The sequence below is a fragment of the Lepidochelys kempii genome, chromosome 1 (assembly GCF_965140265.1).
Source record: "Lepidochelys kempii isolate rLepKem1 chromosome 1, rLepKem1.hap2, whole genome shotgun sequence".
NCBI classification, from domain to species: Eukaryota; Metazoa; Chordata; order Testudines; family Cheloniidae; genus Lepidochelys; species Lepidochelys kempii.
This window is the reverse complement of record NC_133256.1, coordinates 210155768-210179200: the sequence shown is the minus strand read 5'-3', so window position 1 is coordinate 210179200 and position 23433 is coordinate 210155768.

Sequence of the window (23433 nt, the reverse complement as noted above, 5' to 3'; positions counted from 1 at the left end):
ACAGAACTCATGATACACAATAAAAAATCTTTCCATGACTTGGGCCACACACATGCACAGAACAACCCCAAATACCACTTCATTCCCCTTCAGTCCCCTAATCATTTTTGTTGCCCTTCGCTGGACATTTTCCAATTTATCCACATCCTTCTTGTAGTGTGGGGCCCAAAACTGGACACAGTACTGCAGATGAGGCCTCACCAATGTCAAATAGAGGGGAATGATCACTTCCCTTGATCTGCTGGCAATGCCCCTACTTATACATCCCAAAATGCCATTGGCCTTCTTGGCAACAAGGGCACACTGCTGACTCATATCCAGCTTCTCGTCCACTGTAACTCCTAGGTCCTTTTCCGCAGAACTGCTGCAGAGCCACTCGGTCCCTAGTCTGTAGCGGTGCATGGGATTCTTCCTTCCTAAGTGCAGGACTCTGCACTTGTCCTTGTTGAACCTCATCAGATTTCTTTTGGACCAATCCTCCAATTTGTCTAGGTCTTTCTGTATCCTATCCCTACGCTCCAGCGTATCTACCACTCCTCCCAGTTTAGTGTCATCCGCAAACTTGCTGAGGGTGCAATCCACACCATCCTCCAGATCATTAATAAAGATATTGAACAAAACCGGCCCCAGGACCGACCCTTGGGGCACTCCACTTGATACCGGCTGCCAACTAGATATGGAGCCATTGATCACTACCTGTTGAGCCCAACAATCTAGCCAGCTTTCTATCCACCTTATAGTCCGTTCATCCAGCCCATACTTCTTTAACTTGCTGGCAAGAATACTGTGGGAGACCGTGTCAAAAGCTTTGCTAAAGTCAAGGAACAATACGTCCACTGCTTTCCCTTCATCCACAGAGCCAGTTATCTCGTCATAGAAGGCAATTAGATTAGTCAGGCATGACTTGCCATTGGTGAATCCATGCTGACTGTTCCTGATCCCTTTCCTCTCCTCTAAGTGCTTCAGAATTGATTCCTTGAGGACCTGCTCCATGATTTTTCCAGGAACTGAGGTGAGGCTGACTGGCCTGTAGTTACCAGGAGCCTCCTTCTTCCCTTTTTTAAAGATGGGCACTACATTAGCCTTTTTCCAGCCATCCGAGACTTCCCCCGATCGCCATGAGTTTTCAAAGATAATGGCCAATGGCTCTGCAATCACATCCGTCAACTCCTTTAGCACTCTCTGATGCAACGCATCTGGCCCCATGGACTTGTGCTCGTCCAGCTTTTCTAAATAGTCTCGAACCACTTCTTTCTCCACAGAGGGCTGGTCATTTCCTCCCCATGCTGTGCTGCACAGTGCAGTAGTCTGGGAGCTGACCTTGTTTGTGAAGACAGAGGCAAAAAAAGCATTGAGTACATTAGCTTTTTCCACATCCTCTGTCACTAGGTTGCCTCCCTCATTCAGAAAGGGGCCCACACTCTCCTTGACTTTCTTCTTGTTGCTAACATACCTGAAGAAACCCTTCTTGTTACTCTTAACATCTCTTGCTAGCTGCAACTCCAGGTGTGATTTGGCCTTCCTGATTTCACTCCTGCATGCCTGAGCAATATTTTTATATTCTTCCCTGGTCATTTGTCCAATCTTCCACTTCTTGTAAGCTTCTTTTTGGTCTTTAAGATCAGCAAGGATTTCACTGCTAAGCCAAGCTGGTCGCCTGCCATATTTACTATTCTTTCTACACATCGGGATGGTTTGTCCCTGTAACCTCAATAAGGATTCTTTAAAATACAGCCAGTCCTCCTGGACTCCTTTCCCCTTCATGTTATTCTCCCAAGGGATCCTGCCCATCAGTTCCCTGAGGGAGTCAAAGTCTGCTTTCTACTGACTGCTATCTACATGTCTCCAGCTACATGCTACCTACCTACATGTCTCCAGCTTTCACCCAGACCACACCATACAATCCATCGTCTACAGCCAAGGTCTACGATACAACTGCATTTGCTCCAACCCCTCAGACAGAGACAAACACCTACAAGATCTCTATCAAGCATTCTTACAACTACAATACCCACCTGCTGTAGTGAAGAAACAAATTGACAGAGCCAGAAGTCGTCTACTACAGGACAGGCCCAACAAAGAAAATAACAGAACACCACTAGCCATCACCTTCAGCCCCCAACTAAAACCTCTCCAACGCATCATCAAGGATCTACAACCTATCCTGAAGGACGACCCATCACTCTCACAAATCTTGGGAGACAGGCCAGTCCTTGCCTACAGACAGCCCCCCAGCCTGAAGCAAATACTCACCAGCAACCACACCCCACACAACAGAACCACTAACCCAGGAACCTATCCTTGCAACAAAGCCCGTTGCCAACTGTGTCCACATATCTATTCAGGGGACACCATCATAGGGCCTAATCACATCAGCCACACTATCAGAGGCTTGTTCACCTGCGCATCTACCAATGTGATATATGCCATCAATGCCCCTCTGCCATGTACATTGATCAAACTGGACAGTCTCTATGTAAAAGAATAAATGGACACAAATCAGATGTCAAGAATTATAACATTCATAAACCAGCTGGAGAAAACTTCAATCTCTCTGGTCACTCGATTACAGACCTAAAGGTCGCAATATTACAACAAAAAGACTTCAAAAACAGACTCCAACAAGAGACTACTGAATTGGAATTAATTTGCAAACTGGATACAATTAACTTAGGCTTGAATAGAGACTGGGAGTGGATGGGTCATTACACAAAGTAAAACTATTTCCCCATGTTGATACTAAACTGGGAGGAGTGGTAGATACGCTGGAGGGGAGGGATAGGATACAGAAGGACCTAGACAAATTGGAGGATTGGGCCAAAAGAAATCTGATGAGGTTCAATAAGGATAAGTGCAGAGTCCTGCACTTAGGACGGAAGAATCCCATGCACCACTACAGACTAGGGACCGAATGGCTAGGCAGCAGTTCTGCGGAAAAGGACCTAGGGGTGACAGTGGACGAGAAGCTGGATATGAGTCAGCAGTGTGCCCTTGTTGCCAAGAAGGCCAATGGCATTTTGGGATGTATAAGTAGGGGCATAGCGAGCAGATCGAGGGACGTGATCGTTCCCCTCTATTCGACATTGGTGAGGCCTCATCTGGAGTACTGTGTCCAGTTTTGGGCCCCACACTTCAAGAAGGATGTGGATAAATTGGAGAGAGTCCAGCGAAGGGCAACAAAAATGATTAGGGGTCTAGAACACATGACTTATGAGGAGAGGCTGAGGGAGCTGGGATTGTTTAGTCTGCAGAAGAGAAGAATGAGGGGGGATTTGATAGCTGCTTTTAACTACCTGAAAGGGGGTTCCAAAGAGGATGGCTCTAGACTGTTCTCAATGGTAGCAGATGACAGAACGAGGAGTAATGGTCTCAAGTTGCAGTGGGGGAGGTTTAGATTGGATATTAGGAAAAACTTTTTCACTAAGAGGGTGGTGAAACACTGGAATGCGTTACCTAGGGAGGTGGTAGAATCTCCTTCCTTAGAGGTTTTTAAGGTCAGGCTTGACAAAGCCCTGGCTGGGATGATTTAACTGGGAATTGGTCCTGCTTCGAGCAGGGGGTTGGACTAGATGACCTTCTGGGGTCCCTTCCAACCCTGATATTCTATGATTCTATGATTTCCCCACCCCCCACCCCTCACTGTTCCTCAGATGTTCCTGTTAACTGCTGGAAATGGCCCACCTTGATTATCACTACAATAGCTTTTCTTCCCTCCTCCCGCCCCCGCTCTCCTGCTGGTAATAGCTCATCTTAAGTGATCACTCTCCTTACAGTGTGTATGATAACACCCATTTTTTCATGTTCTGTGTGTATATAAATCTCCTCACTGTATTTTCCACTGCATGCATCCGATGAAGTGAGCTGTAGCTCACAAAAGCTTATGCTCAAATAAATTGGTTAGTCTCTAAGGTGCCACTAGTACTCCTTTTCTTTTTGCTAACACAGTTGTGAGGCCCGGGTTTCCAATGCATTGTGGATGCTCAAGCCCTGTCTGCAGGTGTGGGTCACACTAAGTCAGGCTTACTGTGCCATTTAAACACACCCATATTTATAGGGCTGCTGTTTGGTCCTCTGTGCATAATTTCACTCACCATTACACCATCACAACTGCTTCAAGATCTGATGCATGCTTCCAAAAAGCAATCCTGCTGTCACTATTCAAGTAGACTGAGCCCAACCTCCCAGCTGTACTGCTTGCAGGGCTGGATTAACCTTTTGTGGGCCTGGCACCAAATATATTTGTGGGCACCCAGGAGGGTAATGGAGCATGGCGCGGGGAGATCGGTCCCTGGAGCGAAGGGCTAGCCAGGGGCATGGTATGGCAGGGGAGGCCCCGCTTCGCCCAGCCCAGTGCAAGGGCACTATTTTTTGCCAGATGCACAATCTCCTGCCCGGCCCTGTGCTGCCAGCATGTCCCTTCCTGTTGGGGGTAGGCCTATGCTGCCCATCTCAACACCCCCTGACTCCCTATGGCCAGAGTCCCCCCAAACTTGCTATGCCCAGCACCCCCTCAAGACCCTCCCACAAATGCACAGCGCCCTGCAGAACACCACCCCTGCCCACAGCCCCACCACAATTGCCCAGCACCCCCCACAGAGCCCCCACTCCCGAGTGCCCCAACACCCACAGATCTTCCCTGCCCCCTCACAGCCCAGCACCCCTGCCCCCCCTCCCCCGGGGACCCACTCCCCGACTCCCTGCCTCCTGGCTGCACTCACTGGCCCTGCTGGGAGGCAACTGTATCTGGTGCAATCAGCCAGGCCAGGGCCTGCCTTGGCCGGGCTGCCTCAGGACCCACTTGCCTGGAGGGGCCCAGCCAAGCCCCCCCTCCACTGTCCCCTTCCCCGCTCTGACTGCCAAGACTGGCCAGGCTTCTGCACCAGTCCCAAGCAGCTCAGCTCTGGGGAGACAGACAGGGCATTGGGGGTGCACTGGGGTCCAGCCAGGGGGGCAGAGAGGAGTCCTTGGCTCGCCAGCGGGCAGTCCAAGAGGAGCAAGTGATTGCGTGAGGGGCAAGGGTGCAGGAGTCAGCTGGTCTTAGGGCACAGTGCAAGCAGAGCGGCTGGGGTCCCTTCTGAGCATGGGCCTGGCGCCACTGGTGCCATTGTAAACCCGGCTCTGAGTACAGACAGCAGCACTGTCCTTGCATTTCCTTGGGAAGGACGCTGAGGAACACAGGGTGCATGTGCTGCCCCAATGAGTACTACTGCAGAAAACTTTCCAACTCCGGTATGCTGGGTGCATGTACCCCTGACTGGAATACATGTATGCAACCACACCTTGAAGAACAGCTACAATATGCATAAATAACCATTTTTTATCCTGCATCTCATTTGGAAAAGTAATTGAGTAAATGCTGTCACTAAATTGGACCTGACTTAAATCAATTTTCCTTGTGAATACAAATCCTGAATGGGCAGAAAGAGGCGATAGTAGGTCATTTCTTGTACCAAGATGTCCCTTGGAAATATTGCATGGTGCTACTACAATAGATTTGCAGAGCTGAATGGCATGGGCCTGTCACAAGGAGAGGGACAGATCCAAGGGAGGTGCCTACTCCATTTCACCCCCATTTGAGGAGGGTACGTTGCGAGGGTACACAGAACTGCAAGTCACCTCGTTACCCCCTGCCCCTAGTGTGAGGGAGTCTTGCCTGTGGTAGCTGGATGTAAGCTTCCTAACATGGAACACCACCGGTCTTTCAGCCACTCAAGCACTGTCCTCCAGGTTATGCCAGTCCTCTCTTCATTTTGCCAGATAACAAGAGGTACACCTACCCTAGTCCCCAAATCCATAGGTGCAGGAATTAGGGATCTGGGAGGTGCTGCAGCACCCTCAGGTTTTATGTGGGGTCCCGGCTGCTGGCTGCACATGGCGGAGTTCTGGCTGCTGGCCATGCACGCAGGGTCCCGCATCACAACTGCTGGCCCCGAGCCTGGGAGTCCCGTCTGCCGGCCCCGCTCCAGGCTGTGCACACAGGGGCCCAGCCGCTGGTGTAGTGTAGTAAACTGCTCCATGTAGAAATGTGCTACTGGTAGCAGTTACTGATACATATTAGATTGTAAGAAACTGCTATTGAATAAAACTGCTGCCCGATGCAGCAAATGCCTATAGATAGCAGTTTCTTGCATTATAGAATGTGTGAAATTGCTACATGTAGAAATGTGCTATCTGTAGCAGTTATTGACATGAATAGCTTGCAAGAAACAACTTTTGTAAAAAAATGCTACTTGATTCTTACATACTTGAAAACTGTTACTATGTTTCAATCTTCCCTCATAGGTCATGTTTCTTAAAAAAAAATTCTCTCTTCTCTGAACTTTCTCCAATTTGTCCACATCTTTCCTGAAATGTGGCGCCAAGAACTGGACACAATACTCCAGTTGAGGCCTAATCAGTGTGGAGTAGAGCGGAAGAATTACTTCTTGTGTCTTGCTCACAACACTCCTGCTAATACATCCCAGAAGGATGTTCTGTTTTTTTGCAGCAGCCTTACACTGTTCACTCATATTTGGCTTGTGGTCCACTATGACCCCTAGATTCCTTTCCATGGTACTCCTTCCGAAGAAGTCATTCCCCATTTTGTATGTGTGCAGCTGACTGTTTCTTCCTAAATGGAGTACTTTGCATTTCTCCTTTTTGAATTTCATCCTATTTACTTCAGACTATTTTGCCAGTTTGTCCAGATCATTTTGAATTTTCATCCTGTCCTCCCAAGCACTTGCAACCCCTCCCAGTTTGTTATCATTCACAGACTTTATAAGTGTACTCTCTATGCCATTATCTCAATCATTGATTAAGATTTTGAATAGAAACATATCCAGAAGTGATCCCTGCAGAACCCCACGTGTTATGCCCTTCCAGCCTGACTGAATCACTGATAACTACTCTGTCGGAATTGTTTCCCAACCAGTTTTGCACCCATCTAATTTTAGCTCCATCTAGGTTGCATTTCCATAGTTTGTTTATGAGAAGGTCATGGGAGACAGTATCAAAAGCCTTACTAAAGGCAAAATAGACCATGTCAATCACTTCCCCCCCATCCACAACGCTTGTTACACTGTTAAAAAAAGCTATCAGATTGGTTTTACATGTGAGACTGCTTGAATTAGCTACAGCAGACGGGTTTCAGAGTAACAGCCGTGTTAGTCTGATGGCCTTTTTTAGCAAAGTAGGACCTGTCGCTGCTGCAGGTAGTATGATCCTACTGATAGCATTTTCACACACACATATGTGTAAGAAACTGCAATCTGTAGGGATGTGCTACATGCAACCTGCTATGTATGTGATGAAACTAATTCCTACAGATAGCAGTTTCTCACACCATAGATATGTGAGACTGCTATCTGTAGCAATTTGCAACCTGCAGTGGAGAGATAGTGAATTCTTACCATTAGCAGTTCCTGAGAGCTGCGAAGGGCCGTACCTGTGGATGCTCAGGTAAACAGTGTCTCACGGCCAGCTAGCAGCTTTCATAGAATCATAGAATCATAGAATATCAGGGTTGGAAGGGACCCCAGAAGGTCATCTAGTCCAACCCCCTGCTCAAAGCAGGACCAATTCCCAGTTAAATCATCCCAGCCAGGGCTTTGTCAAGCCTGACCTTAAAAACCTCTAAGGAAGGAGATTCTACCACCTCCCTAGGTAACGCATTCCAGTGTTTCACCACCCTCTTAGTGAAAAAGTTTTTCCTAATATCCAATCTAAACCTCCCCCAGCTTTCCCTTTATAAGCTTTCCCTTATAAGCCACAACGAATAGTTTTGTTGGGGACACGGGGGCATGGCCACTAGGTAACTCGAGGGGATGGAAGACCACAAGTGTCGATGAAGCCCCCTCGCACTAGGCCCAGGTGTCCTTGGCCCCCCCTCCCGCCTGGAGGCACTCGCAGCAGCTCTGCGTACTAGGCCCAAGTGTCCTTGGCCCCCCCCGCCTGGAGGCACACACAGCAGTTATGCTGAGAATCTGCAACAATATGTTGCAGAGTCAGATTGCCTGAAACTAAGCAAGGCCAAACGGGAGATATTGAAGAACAATGCTGAATAAAGCAGCTTTGTGTATAGTTTAACAAATGATACAGAGAACCAGGGAACTAGCTGGGAACTGGATTGGCTGGCTATATGGATACTTAGAGCAGCTTGCTATTGGATAAGTATGCTGGGAAAAAGGATGTATAAAAGCCTGTGTAACTTCCTGCTCTGGGTACAGGATTTGAGATTCAAATCTCCCTGTACCTATTTGAAGCTTCAAATAAACTTTTCTGCTTCTCCACCCCGTTGTGATTATTGGGTGTAGCACACCGGGTAACGAACCACTCAAGCTGTTGTTCAGCCTCTCGGCACTGGGTGCCGGCAACAGTTTGAAAACCCCTGGCCTAGCACAGTAAACAAACCTACCCTGCTATTTTCATTAGGAGCAAAAGAAACTAATGCTGAATACTGCAGCTGACAGAATGTGATGTAAACAAGTATCACACAGATCTCTCTCTTGTTAGAAGAGCTTTCTGCTAAACTCTGCACATGCCCAGGCCAATCACACTCCCTACCTTCATCTGGCTTCTCTCATTCAGCACAAAATGAAATACACACAAGATGACATTTGGAAAGATGAGTTTCAGTTGATGAACCTGCTAGATAATAGCTGCTGCTGCTGGAAATATAGTGGGGGAATATACCAGAGAGATTCAACTGATCAGGCCTTTTGAGAATTTATCAGGGAAATCCAGAAATTGTATAATTTGGAATTCTGAAGAAAAGTACAGGGAACTGAGAGCCAGGATTTCCATTGACTTGCTGTGTAACCTTTGGCAAGTTACATCACTTGTGTGCCTCCAGTTTGCCCTCTCAACTTTCCCCTGCCCTGTTAACTCAAGAGTAAATCGGCCAGCTCCAATTCTGATTTCAGCAGCAGATCTTTTCAGCCCTCTGAATCTATCACCAGGTGTTAGATAGAAGTTGGTGTGCCTCCCACCTCTCTTGTGTGGTGTAGTGGACAAAAGAGATAGAGAAATGATTTTTACAAACAAACATTCCATTCCTACATGGAAACTATTGACATGCTTGGTAAATGGAAAGTGTGTCAACAAATTCTTTAAAAACAACTGTGTGGTAAGCAATATCTTTGAGAAACCATTCTCTGTCTTCATCATCCTCCATAACCATGTCATCAAAATTACCTGGATGACTGCTTGAAACTCCTGACACTACACACTCCTCCTCTTCCGTGTGTGTGACCTCCACTTGGCTGTTGTGAAGCTTGTGAGATACAGTGCCTCCCATTTCTCCTACCTCTGAGGTTTTCACAGTGTCATCCACAGCAGTTTCCTTTTCCATGTTTCTCTGTGATATGTTTTCCTCACCTAATTTTTAGGCTCTTTAAATACTTTTAGTTGGGAGATACTGTACAACGTTGCTAAACCTTTCCTTAACTTGTTTTCTAATTTAACTCTTTTGCCCTCTACAGTGGCAATTGTGTATGGTCCCATGTAGGTAGGTTGTAGCTGCCCTCCCTTTCTTGTTTTTCTTCTTGCATTCAGTAACATGACAGTGTCTCCAACCTTGAATGTTATTTCCCCATGTTTACGAGTCTTAGTTTTGGCATACTGTATTTGTTGCTTTTCTTGTGCTTTTGAAATATTACTAATAGCTAGTTTAGTTCCAGCATCATAGAATCATAGAATCATAGAATATCAGGATTGGAAGGGACCCCAGAAGGTCATCTAGTCCAACCCCCTGCTCAAAGCAGGACCAATTCCCAGTTAAATCATCCCAGCCAGGGCTTTGTCAAGCCTGACCTTAAAAACCTCTAAGGAAGGAGATTCTACCACCTCCCTAGGTAACGCATTCCAGTGTTTCACCACCCTCTTAGTGAAAAAGTTTTTCCTAATATCCAATCTAAACCTCCCCCACTGCAACTTGAGACCATTACTCCTCGTTCTGTCATCTGCTACCATTGAGAACAGTCTAGAGCCATCCTCTTTGGAACCCCCTTTCAGGTAGTTGAAAGCAGCTATCAAATCCCCCCTCATTCTTCTCTTCTGCAGGCTAAACAATCCCAGCTCCCTCAGCCTCTCCTCATAAGTCATGTGTTCCAGTCCCCTAATCATTTTTGTTGCCCTTCGCTGGACTCTCTCCAATTTATCCACATCCTTCTTGAAGTGTGGGGCCCAAAACTGGACACAGTACTCCAGATGAGGCCTCACCAATGTCAAATAGAGGGGAACGATAACGTCCCTCGATCTGCTCGCTATGCCCCTACTTATACATCCCAAAATGCCATTGGCCTTCTTGGCAACAAGGGCACACTGCTGACTCATATCCAGCTTCTCGTCCACTGTCACCCCTAGGTCCTTTTCCGCAGAACTGCTGCCTAGCCATTCGGTCCCTAGTCTGTAGCTGTGCATGGGGTTCTTCCGTCCTAAGTGCAGGACCCTGCACTTATCCTTATTGAACCTCATCAGATTCCTTTTGGCCCAATCTTCCAATTGGTCTAGGTCCTTCTGTATCCTATCCCTCCCCTCCAGCGTATCTACCACTCCTCCCAGTTTAGTATCATCCGCAAATTTGCTGAGAGTGCAATCCACACCATCCTCCAGATCATTTATGAAGATATTGAATAAAACCGGCCCCAGGACCGACCCTTGGGGCACTCCACTTGATACCGGCTGCCAACTAGACATGGAGCCATTGATCACTACCCGTTGAGCGCGACAATCTAGCCAGCTTTCTACCCACCTTATAGTGCATTCATCCAGCCCATACTTTCTTAACTTGCTGACAAGAATACTATGGGAGACCGTGTCAAAAGCTTTGCTAAAGTCAAGAAACAATACATCCACTGCTTTCCCTTCATCCACAGAACCAGTAATCTCATCATAAAAGGCAATTAGATTAGTCAGGCATGACCTTCCCTTGGTGAATCCATGTTGGCTGTTCCTGATCACTTTCCTCTCATGCAAGTGCTTCAGGATTGATTCTTTGAGGACCTGCTCCATGATTTTTCCAGGGACTGAGGTGAGGCTGACTGGCCTGTAGTTCCCAGGATCTTCCTTCTTCCCTTTTTTAAAGATTGGCACTACATTAGCCTTTTTCCAGTCATCCGGGACTTCCCCGGTTCGCCACGAGTTTTCAAAGATAATGGCCAGTGGCTCTGCAATCACAGCCGCCAATTCCTTCAGCACTCTCGGATGCAACTCGTCCGGCCCCATGGACTTGTGCACGTCCAGCTTTTCTAAATAGTCCCTAACCGCCTCTATCTCCACAGAGGGCTGGCCATCTCTTCCCCATTTTGTGATGCCCAGCGCAGCAGTCTGGGAGCTGACCTTGTTAGTGAAGACAGAGGCAAAAAAAGCATTGAGTACATTAGCTTTTTCCACATCCTCTGTCACTAGGTTGCCTCCCTCATTCAGTAAGGGGCCCACACATTCCTTGGCTTTCTTCTTGTTGCCAACATACCTGAAGAAACCCTTCTTGTTACTCTTGACATCTCTGGCTAGCTGCAGCTCCAGGTGCGATTTGGCCCTCCTGATAACATTCCTACATGCCCGAGCAATATTTTTATACTCTTCCCTGGTCATATGTCCAACCTTCCACTTCTTGTAAGCTTCTTTTTTATGTTTAAGATCCACTAGGATTTCACCATTAAGCCAAGCTGGTCGCCTGCCATATTTACTATTCTTTTGACTCATCGGGATGGTTTGTCCCTGTAACCTCAACAGGGATTCCTTGAAATACAGCCAGCTCTCCTGGACTCCTTTCCCCTTCAAGTTAGTCCCCCAGGGGATCCTGGCCATCCGTTCCCTGAGGGAGTCGAAGTCTGCTTTCCTGAAGTCCAGGGTCTGTATCCTGCTGCTTACCTTTCTTCCCTGCGTCAGGATCCTGAACTCAACCAACTCATGGTCACTGCCTCCCAGATTCCCATCCACTTTTGCTTCCCCCACTAATTCTACCCGGTTTGTGAGCAGCAGGTCAAGAAAAGTGCCCCCCCTAGTTGGCTCCTCTAGCACTTGCGCCAGGAAATTGTCCCCTACGCTTTCCAAAAACTTCCTGGATTGTCTATGCACCGCTGTATTGCTCTCCCAGCAGATATCAGGAAAATTAAAGTCACCCATGAGAATCAGGGCATGCGATCTAGTAGCTTCTGTGAGCTGCCGGAAGAAAGCCTCATCCACCTCATCCCCCTGGTCCGGTGGTCTATAGCAGACTCCCACCACTACATCACTCTTGTTGCACACACTTCTAAACTTAATCCAGAGACACTCAGGTTTTTCTGCAGTTTCGTACCGGAGCTCATGTCTAGCTTCAGTTTTCATGATGTACTCTTTGTAGTATTCTTCATTGAGTTCCTCAAAATCTGTTGGCTTTGGAAACAAATGGAGAAGGAGTTGTGTTTGTAAAATGAACAATCACAGAATAACATGTGCACCTGAAAGCTGAAGGACACTTACCGTGTAGTTGTCTGAGACTCAGTCTGGGAATCTTGCCTCAAAGCCATAAAGTAGTCAATAAGGTGACAATTTGGTTGTCATGTTTGGTTTTGTTAGCAAAGAAAATACATCACCAAGAAATTCATCCCAGTTAGTCGCACTGTCAGCAACCAACTTGCGCAATGCTCTGTAAAAAATGGTGATGGATTATTTGGGGGAGAAGGGGAAAGGACTGTCTTTTCTGAGAGAAATTGTTTGCAAATCGAAAAGGCATAAAGAGGTCATCCTAGTGCTGTGGGATAATAAAAGAGAAGTTGAGTTTCAATGTACTAAAAATTTGAAGCCATTTGTAGCTTCTGTCATAGTGCAGTCTCCTTTTTATTAATACTGTAATTTTCCCTGCCCTAAAATTACCTTTTGATGGATTTTTTTGTGTTTTCAGCTAGTCCATTGGTTTGTGGATGGTATGGGCTGGTGAAGCTATGTTGTATTCCCAATTTTTTGCATATCTCTAGGTTAAGCTGAAAGGAAAAAACGTATGCCATAAACTTTCCTTTGGACGGGTTTGGTGTGTAACCCTAACCCTAACCCTTTCCCCTGATACCTTACAAGGCATGCTTTATATGTAAGATCATGATTGTATGAAAATGAGGAATATGGGGTACACTCCCACAAGGTATAGAATGTCACACATTCATTTTCTGATATAGCTGTAAAACTACTCTTAAAAGTTTTCTAAATAAATCACTGTTTAAAAATGTATAATGTGTACCTTCTAGAAATGAAACTTATATCTAACTCTGAGTTGTGAAGAATATGTATTAAGGCTATAACAACCAACAAGAATGCACTTTTATCTAGAAAACCATGATTAAATCGAGTCTTCCTGATTAGTGATTTAAATTATTATTTAAATCAAATCCACCATGGTTTAGGGCCAGTGTCACAGCCTTATGTACATGTTTATTACTCAAGAAATCTTAGGTGACACTTTCGCTGTATGACAAGATGCTTAGTCGCCATCATCAAAATACCCATTAGACAAACACTTGATACCAAACACATTATTGAAGTAGAGAGAACCAACCCCACATTCCTATATTTTCAGGACTGTTTAAAAAACATTTTGCAAGTGGAATTTCATGGCTATTGCATGAAAAACCCTTAATGAAAGTCTGAACACTTAAAAATAAATCTTTATTAGTCCCTTTCCACTGCATAGTAGGACATACAGTCCATTAAAAAAAAAGTTGAATGCACACAAAACATTGAGAGTAGTGAAAAGCATTATAAATAGTATGTGAAATACTTGATTCCTTTGGAAAGCAAGCTCATAGGCAGAAAATCTACCATTGTGCTTTATACAGACTTCCACTTCTGTCACTGTTATACACACATAAGGAGCAAAGAGGTATCACCGCAAAACTTACACTCAAAACTGTGGTACTCACATAACACTTCATTGCTCTCTCATTTAATTTTAGAGACATTTTCTTTAGCCTTTGTCTTCACTGTTAAAACTTAACTTGTGTTGTTTTCATTAGTTTTATTAGCAGTGAGAAAAAGTCCTATGTCTGCATAATGGGGACACAAGATATACACACCTGGATTATTCTTCAATGGTTGATAATGTCAGATTCTTCTGGTTCTCAGTATGCTGAGCTGAAGTGTCTGTCTTCCCATCATCCAGATTGCTGGGACAATCACTTCTCACTGTTCAGTCTTTGTACCTCACGTGTTTCTGGTTGTTCTTGTAGGCTGTCATTGTCCACCTTTTCTTTCTTCCCCACACTTTCTGGGAGGCTCTTTTGCTGTGACATGGATTAAACAGCACCCACTGTGTAGAGGTATCTGATCTTAGTTAACTAGTCCCTGTTGTATAGCACTATCTTTCAGAGGTTTCTATTGCACACAATTCCTGGGGTAATCTTTATGTGTTTGTGCATTCCTTCAATAAGCCACTAACATTGTCTGGCCTCATCCAAGAGAGCACATTTGAAATACAGAGACACGGTCAATACTTCTACCTCAGATACAAACGTTATATACATACGGATTGGATAAACACAGTCAATAGTCTTAAGTTTTGCAATGATACCCCACATCAGCCATCTTGCATAAAGAATATATTAGCTATGTCATATCCATATCATAAGCATATTTTCATGAAGAATATAGAGTATAATGTCACACCCCACATGTATGTTTGATGATCTGCAAATAGTAAAGAAACATGTACCTTTGGGTTGAAACGCTCATGACGATAGTGCAGAGCCATGCAAGGTCCATGATTCTGTGTGAGATGGCAGATAGTGAGGAGGGCCAGGCAGGTTTGTGGGTTTAGAAAAAAAGGTGTAAACATTACATATACATTTATGTATGGGATACATATAAAATTAGTGGCTGGTTAACAATGCATTATAGGAAGTTGAATCCCATGGCCACAACCACCCCTGTCGGACCTGTTTGGTACCCAGCATACACTGCCAAACCAAAGCTTCCCAAAATACAGTGGGTGGACAGTGGGATATCTATTCATGGTGCACCTCACTCTGAATCTATACAAGTGCTTCTGGTGAGTATCCTGACTGCTGAAGCAAGGAGTCCAGGAGGCATGCACACAAGTGACACAGTAACCGTAGTGACTCTATGCTGACATAACTTGGGTTAACCCACACTTAAAGTGTAGATATGGCCTTAGGTATAGGAAATGTTTGGGAGAGGAAACAGGAACAGTATGAGGTAGACTAAGATTCATTCAGGTGTTTAGGTTCAAGGCATTGGAACTGGCCTTACTGCACCCTACAGGCTCAGGAACAAAGAGGCACACACAAAAAAAGACATTTATTTATTAAAATCTCTTGACTAAAGGGTGTATAACTCATGATTTTAGAATTCTTGTGGTTTTAAAGGTATCTTGGGGTTGTAGATGTGTGTTCATTATATTTTGAAAGGCAAAACTATGAATGGGTTGAAAAAACAATTAGATCAGTCTCTCAGGATAAGTACATTCTTCAGGTATGTTGGCAACAAGAAGAAAGCCAAGGAAAGTGTGGGCCCCTTACTGAATGAGGGAGGCAACCTAGTGACAGAGGATGTGGAAAAAGCTAATGTACTCAATGCTTTTTTTGCCTCTGTTTTCACTAACAAGGTCAGCTCCCAGACTGCTGCGCTGGGCATCACAAAATGGGGAAGAGATGGCCAGCCCTCTGTGGAGATAGAGGTGGTTAGGGACTATTTAGAAAAGCTGGACGTGCACAAGTCCATGGGGCCGGACGAGTTGCATCCGAGAGTGCTGAAGGAATTGGCGGCTGTGATTGCAGAGCTATTGGCCATTATCTTTGAAAACTCGTGGCGAACGGGGGAAGTCCCGGATGACTGGAAAAAGGCTAATGTAGTGCCAATCTTTAAAAAAGGGAAGAAGGAGGATCCAGGGAACTACAGGCCAGTCAGCCTCACCTCAGTCCCTGGAAAAATCATGGAGCAGGTCCTCAAAGAATCAATCCTGAAGCACTTGCATGAGAGGAAAGTGATCAGGAACAGCCAGCATGGATTCACCAAGGGAAGGTCATGCCTGACTAATCTAATCGCTTTTTATGATGAGATTACTGGTTCTGTGGATGAAGGGAAAGCAGTGGATGTATTGTTTCTTGACTTTAGCAAAGCTTTTGACACGGTCTCCCACAGTATTCTTGTCAGCAAGTTAAGGAAGTATGGGCTGGATGAATGCACTATAAGGTGGGTAGAAAGCTGGCTAGATTGTCGGGCTCAAAGGGTAGTGATCAATGGCTCCATGTCTAGTTGGCAGCCGGTATCAAGTGGAGTGCCCCAAGGGTCAGTCCTGGGGCCGGTTTTGTTCAATATCTTCATAAATGATCTGGAGGATGGTGTGGATTGCACTCTCAGCAAATTTGCGGATGATACTAAACTGGAAGGAGTGGTAGATACGCTGGAGGGTAAGGATAGGACACAGAGGGCCCTAGACAAATTAGAGGATTGGGCCAAAAGAAATCTGATGAGGTTCAATAAGGACAAGTGCAGAGTCCTGCACTTAGGATGGAAGAATCCAATGCACCGCTACAGACTAGGGACCGAATGGCTAGGCAGCAGTTCTGCGGAAAAGGACCTAGGGGTGACAGTGGACGAGAAGCTGGATATGAGTCAGCAGTGTGCCCTTGTTGCCAAGAAGGCCAATGGCATTTTGGGATGTATAAGTAGGGGCATAGCGAGCAGATCGAGGGACGTGATCGTTCCCCTCTATTCGACATTGGTGAGGCCTCATCTGGAGTACTGTGTCCAGTTTTGGGCCCAACACTACAAGAAGGATGCGGATAAATTGGAGAGAGTCCAGCGAAGGGCAACAAAAATGATTAGGGGTCTAGAACACATGACTTATGAGGAGAGGCTGAGGGAGCTGGGATTGTTTAGCCTGCAGAAGAGAAGAATGAGGGGGGATTTGATAGCTGCTTTCAACTACCTGAAAGGGGGTTCCAAAGAGGATGGCTCTAGACTGTTCTCAATGGTAGCAGATGACAGAACGAGGAGTAATGGTCTCAAGTTGCAGTGGGGGAGGTTTAGATTGGATATTAGGAAAAACTTTTTCACTAAGAGGGTGGTGAAACACTGGAATGCGTTACCTAGGGAGGTGGTAGAATCTCCTTCCTTAGAGGTTTTTAAGGTCAGGCTTGACAAAGCCCTGGCTGGGATGATTTAACTGGGAATTGGTCCTGCTTCGAGCAGGGGGTTGGACTAGATGACCTTCAGGGGTCCCTTCCAACCCTGATATTCTATGATTCTATGATTCTTTGATTCTATACATTGGCGATTAGCCAAGATAATCAGGGATGCAGGCCCATGCTCTGCATGTCCCTAAACTGTCCTTTGACTGCCAGCTGCTGCGAGTGGACAATGGGATGGTTCATTGAGTCATTGCCTGGTCTGATCATTCCCTTAGAAGCACCTGGCATTGGCCGCTGTCACAAGACAAGGATACCAGATTAGGCTGACTATTGGTCTGACGCACGATGGCAGTTCTAATTTTCTGCAAAAATTACAATAGATTTTTTTCCAGGGAGAAAGACGTTATAGGAGATAGTATACTGCCTTTATTGAATATCTGAGAATCAAGTTGTACCCAATGGCATGCAGAAAAACACTAAGGGCTAGACTGAGAGGCAAAATAACAGTTGCAAAAGACTCAAAACAAAATTTTGACAGTAGGCCAGAAATTCAGTCAGAGTGGAAGTCAGATGATCCAACAGAATAAACATCTGCTCTAAAAATAAGAAGAAAAAATTAGAATTAAAGATTCAGAGAATTCGGGGAATCCCAGCAGCGGATAAGACAACTTAGGAAACTGCTATGAGACTCTATGTTTCTGAGGTTTCTTTGTTTCTGAGGGGATATATGTAAAATGTTTCACTGAATTAAGTCTCAGGGATTATCTACACTGGCAAGTTAAAGCGCTCTAACTTGCTGGCTCAGGGGTGTGAAAAATCACCCCCACCCCACCCCCAGCGCAGCAAGTTTGAGCGCTTTAAAGTGCTAGTGTGGATGGGCTCGGCTCCCAGTGCTCGGAGCTAATCCCCTCATCAAAGTGGATTACCCGGAGCTCTGGCACCAGTGGCAGCGCTTTGAACTTTGTAGTGTAGACCAGTGGTTCTCAAAGCCAGTCCGCTGCTTGTTCAGGAAAAGCCCCTGGCGGGCCAGACCGGTTTGTTTACCTGCCGCTTCCGCAGGTTCAGCCAATCGCGGCTCCCACTGGCCGCGGTTCTCCGCTCCAGGCCAAAGGGGACTGCAAGAAGCGGCATGGGCCAAGGGATGTACTGGCTGCCCTTCCCGCAGCCCCCATTGGCCTGGAGCGGCGAACCACAGCCAGTGGGAGCCACGATCGGCCAAACCTGCAGACACGGCAGGTAAACAAACCGGTCCGGCCCTCCAGGGGCTTTCCCTGAACAAGTGGCAGACCGACTTTGAGAACCACTGGTGTAGACATAGCCTCAGTAGGTTAGATCAGACAAAGAGGAGCTGCATTGACTAGGCATTGGGATGCCTGTGCCTTTAAGAACCCAGCCCTGGGAAACTGACTCTGAGAGGTGCTGTCTGTGAGAAGGGAAATAAAAAGCCCCTTTTCCCCCGACCATTTTTGCAAACACTGGTGTCTCAGTCCCACTGGGGTAACTGTTACCCCGTGCCCCTGCCTGTACCCCAGGTTTTGCCCTCTGTCACCCTCTGCCAGTGCTTCACCATGAGCTTAACTCCTGTTCCTCCCCACCCAGCCCTGATTTTGCCCTTTAGCCCCTCTCCTAATGCTGCCTCCAGCTGCTTGACCCCCCTGACCAGTCAATTTCTGCCCAGAGCCAAGTGTGGTGAGCGGCTGGGAAGAGCAAGGGGGACCCTGGGCAGCAGGCCCAGTGCCGAAAGACGCCCCCAGCCAAGATGCCTTGCAGGCCAGACTTTGAGGGGGATCGGAACCCTGATGGGGCAGGGGCGACGCTGGAAGAAGAGTCCTCCACCTAGAGCCTGAGAGCGTGTGGCCACCACCAGAGCAAATGTCCGACCCACAGCATCCCTGCAGCACAGCCAGGGCTGAGAAGGAGGCCTGGGACTTGTGAGGAACAGACTGTGAACATCCTTTACATTCCAGAGATGCTGGTTGTGATGTCCCCGTGCCACAGAGTGGGGTTATGTGTTTTCCTTTAACCTTTCCCACTTTCTCCTTATTTTTTTTAATTGATTGCTGTTTAATAAATGGTATTTGCTTTGAACTGTATGTAATGATCAGTGGGTCAGGGAAGCATCCAGTGCAGAGAGAGCACCCCGAAGTGGAGACACCTAGCCCCTGCCCTAAGTGACCACAACAAGGCTGGGGGTCGAGCCCCCCAGGAATCCTGGGTCCAGCCTTGTTTGTGTTACGAGGACTCCGCCACATAGGAGAGTGGAAGGGGAGACCTTGAGGTCAGGCAGGCCCCTGTGTAAAGGAAGTGGGAGCGAGGACTCAGATGGGTTTTTTTTTTGAGCATTGGCCCGCTAAACCCAGGGTTGTGAGTTCAATCCTTGAGGGGGCCATTTAGCGATCTGGGGCAAAAATTGGGGATTGGTCCTGCTTTGAACAGGGAGTTGGACTATATGACCTCCTGAGGTCCCATCCAACCCTGATATTCTATGATCCTTTCACTAGCCCACTTCACCAGGATAGTGTATAAGCCAGGAAAGTTCCCCACAATAGCAGGACCATTCCCCTGCTTACACATAGTTTTCTCAAGAATGGAAATTCCCAGAGTAATTGAAGAGCTATGTAAGGCTTCAGGCATTAAGCAATGTTTCCACATAACTGGGCACCCTGAGTCCTTTGGACAAGTTGAACGAACCAATCGCACTCTAAAGGAAGCTTTGAAAAAATAAGTAAAAAGCTCAGGGAGGGATTGGGATGAAAAACTACCAATCATTTTAATGGCTCTAAGAGACTCTAAGGTGATACATGGGTACACTCTTTTTGTAGTGGAAGAGTAAACTGAGGCATACCGCCTTGTGGCATTGGTGGCTAAATGCCAAGACACCTACACTTTAACAGATATTGCTATCTGCATTCTGTTAGTAATACTAGACCTCAACATGTTTTCAGGCACCCAGGGACCAGGAATCCCAAACCCTGCTAGAACACCTTTGAATGACATCGTAGGCTTTAAAGGTACTGGGAGAATGTGTAACCAGAGAAAACAGGGATTTTTCAAGTATTGCCTTTGCCATGGACAGTTTCCAAGTCTCTGGCAGTAAGTTCAGGAGGAGGGTGTAATGTTATTGACATGAACGGTGAACATCTTGTACAAAGGAGGTCAAGTAAGGTGTCTATGGAAAGGTCCTAATTTGCTGGTTATGATTATGCTGTCTGTATGTGTATATCATTTTTGTATTTGAGATACAAGTACATAGCCAATATTCATAACTTCAATGTGTTTGATTCTAAGTTGCATCAGTGAAGCATTTGGTCAGCTTCTTGAGAAAGGACTATTCTGAGTAAGTGCCCACTCAAGAAACATTTAAATGACAATGGACTTTGGGAGATGTCAATCCACATCTGAGCTTTCCTGGGAATGTTCAAAATAACATGTAAACAATGCAAAAAGTGGAATCATGTGACTTGACAAGGTAGCTACAAACTCCATCTTGTTGCTATGGTTTGTACAGAAGAACAAAGGGTTTTCTGCCCACAAGAGAGAGAATATAAAAGGCCTTGGAAATCCCTCCATTTTGTCTTCAGCTGGCTCAAGAGATGGTGTGTCCACGCCAAAGAGATGCCTGAAAGAAACTGGAACAAAGGACAGTAACTATGGGGGTGTGAATGATTGCTGGACCCAGGTCATAAGCCACAACGTTGGTCTGAAAAGGATTGGGCCCAGACTCGGAAGGAGTCTAGTCTGTGAAAGAAGCTTATTGGGACATCTCTGAGGGTGGGACTTACCTGTATTCAGCTTCCTAGTGTATTAGGCTTAGACTTGCATGTTTTGTTTGATTTTGCTTGGTAACTTACTTTGTTCTGTCTGTTATTACTTGGAACCACTTAAATCCTACTTTTTATACTTAGTAAAATCACTTTTGCTTATTAATTAACACAGAGTAAGTAATTAATACCTGGGGGAGCAAACAGCTGTGCATATCTCTCTATCAGTGTTATAGAGGGTGGACAATTTATGAGTTTACCTGCATAAGCTTTATACAGAGTAAAACAGATTTACTTGGGGTTTAGGCTCCCAGAAAGACTGAATACTGGGTTCTGGAAAAGTCCCTGTTAACTGAGAAGCCCTTGAGCTAAGTGAATCTTAGTCTTTGTGAACTGCAGGTAGGCTTGGCCCAACCTCTTGGTTTGTGCTGTAGCCAACTGGTATGTCCAGCTCAGCAAGCCGGGAGTGGAGGAAAGCCTTCTCTGGCAGTGGAGTTTGTTCTCAATGGTATCCCGGCATATCTAGTGACAGTCATGAAGGAGTTTCTGTGACCAAACCCATCACACACACCAGACTCCGTCCCATTCTTCTGTAAGCAGTTGTGGTCTCAAAAGAGATGTACACCATCAAATGCAAACAGTGACAGCCTCCTGGGTGGCAGAAGGTGCAGGATAGTCCTGGTTTCCTCCACAGTTTGGGGAGCAACCATGCCCCTACATAGAATCATAGAATATCAGGGTTGGAAGGGACCTCAGGAGGTCATCTAGTCCAACCCCCTGCTCAAAGCAGGACCAATCCCCAACTAAATCATTCCAGCCAGGGCTTTGTCAAGCCTGACCTTAAAAACCTCTAAGGAAGGAGATTCTACCACCTCCCTAGGTAACGCATTCCAGTGTTTCACCACCCTCTTAGTGAAAAAGTTTTTCCTAATATCCAATCTAAACCTCCCCCACTGCAACTTGAGACCATTACTCCTTGTTCTGTCATCAGCTACCACTGAGAACAGTCTAGAGCCATCCTCTTTGGAACCCCCTTTCAGGTAGTTGAAAGCAGCTATCAAATCCCCCCTCATTCTTCTCTTCTGCAGACTAAACAATCCCAGCTCCCTCAGCCTCTCCGCATAAGTCATGTGTTCCAGTCTCCTAATCATTTTTGTTGCCCTCCGCTGGACTCTTTACAATTTTTCCACATCCTTCCTGTAGTGTGGGGCCCAAAACTGGACACAATACTCCAGATGAGGCCTCATCAATGTCGAATACAGGGAAATGATCACGTCCCTCAATCTGCTGGCAATGCCCCTACATATACATCCCAAAATGCCATCGGCCTTCTTGGCAACAAGGGCACACTGTTGACTCATATCCAGCTTCTTGTCCACTGTAACCCCTAGGTCCTTTTCTGCCGAACCGCTGCCGAGCTATTTGGTCCCTAGTCTGTAGCGGTGGATGGGATTCTTCCATCCTAAGTGCAGGACTCTGCACTTGTCCTTGTTGAACCTCATCAGATTTCTTTTGGCCCAATCCTCTAATTTGTCTAGGGCCCTCTGTATCCTATCCCTACTGTCCAGCGTATCTACCTCTCCTCCCAGTTTAGCGTCATCTGCAAACTTGCTGAGGGTGCAATCCACTCCATCCTCCAGATCATTTATGAAGATATTGAGCAAAACCGGCCTGACGACCAACCCTTGGGGCACTCCATTTGATACCGGCTGACAACTAGACATGAAGCCATTGATCACTACCCGTTGAGCCTGACAATCTAGCCAACTTTCTATCCACCTTATAGTCCATTCATCTAGCACATACTTCTTTAACTTGCTGGCAAGAATACTGTGGGAGACCGTGTCAAAAGCTTTGCTAAAGTCAAGAAACAACACGTCCACCGCTTTCCGCTCATCCACAGAGCCAGTTATCTCATCATAGAAGGCAATTAGATTAGTCAGGCATGACTTGCCCTTGATGAATCCATGCTGACTGTTCCTGATCACTTTCCTCTCCTCTAAGTGCTTCAGAATTGATTCCTTGAGGACCTGTTCCATGACTTTTCCAGGCACTGAGGTGAAGCTGACTGGCCTGTAGTTCCCAGAATCCTCCTTCTTTCCTTTTTTAAAGATGGGCACTACATTAGCCTTTTTCCGGTCGTCCGGGACTTCCCCCGATCGCCATGAGTTTTCAAAGATAATGGCCAATGGCTCTGCAATCACATCTGCCAACTCCTTTAGCACTCTCGGATGCAACGCATCCGGCCCCATGGACTTGTGCTCGTCCAGCTTTTCTAAATAGTCTCGAACCACTTAGAATCATAGAATCATAGAATATCAAGGTTGGAAGGGACCTCAGGAGGTCATCTAGTCCAACCCCTGCTCAAAGCAGGACCAATCCCCAATTTTTGCCCCAGATCCCTAAATGGCCCCCTCAAGGATTGAACTCACAACCCTGGGTTTAGCAGGCCAATGCTCAAACCACTGAGCTATCCCTCCCCCCCCACTTCTTTCTCCACAGAGGGCTGGTCACCTCCTCCCCATGCTGTGCTGCCCAGTGCAGTAGTCTGGGAGCTGACCTTGTTCTAT